The following is a 646-nucleotide window of genomic DNA, read 5'->3' as shown; positions in this document are numbered from 1 at the left end:
TTCCCTAATTCTGAAACTTTTGTTTCACTAATTCTGAAACTTTTTCATTTTAATTCCGAAACTTTTTCATTTTAATTCCGAAACTTTTTCATTTTAATTCCGAAACTTTTTCATTTTAATTCTGAGACTTTTTCATTTTAATTCTGAAACTTTCTTAACCTTTTCTTAAATTAATTTTGAACTTTCTCTTTCATTAATTCTGAAATTTTAATTAACTTTAAAACTTTCTTTTCATTGATTTTGAAACTTTTGTTTCACTAATTCTGAAACTTTCTTACGCTTTTCTCTAATCAATTTTGAAATACTTTTACTTTCTTACCCTTTTCCCTTTCATTAATTCTCAAATTTTAATTAACAACGAAACTTTCCTTCAATTAATTCTGAAACTACTGCTTAAACTCATTGAGACGGCTCTGGTTAGCGCGGTAAAAAAATATCTGTTGAAATAACCTCTGTCATCATAAAGAGTGACGAAGAAGAATAAAAAAAAAAACCTTTTACTCTATAAAAGATGGCGCAAGCAACAAATGTTTGCATTCTCATTTCGCATCACGTGATGTCTGTTAGAGACATTCAACAGCAATGCATGTTATACATTAAGAGGAAGTAATAATAAAAACAAAAAAGAACACGAAAGAAAAAAAAC

Source organism: Pholcus phalangioides, unplaced genomic scaffold (genome assembly GCF_987345545.1).
Source record: "Pholcus phalangioides strain wild (caught in Gottingen) unplaced genomic scaffold, Ppha-v1.0 ptg000024l_1, whole genome shotgun sequence".
NCBI lineage: Eukaryota > Metazoa > Arthropoda > Arachnida > Araneae > Pholcidae > Pholcus > Pholcus phalangioides.
Note: the sequence above shows the minus strand (reverse complement) of the source record.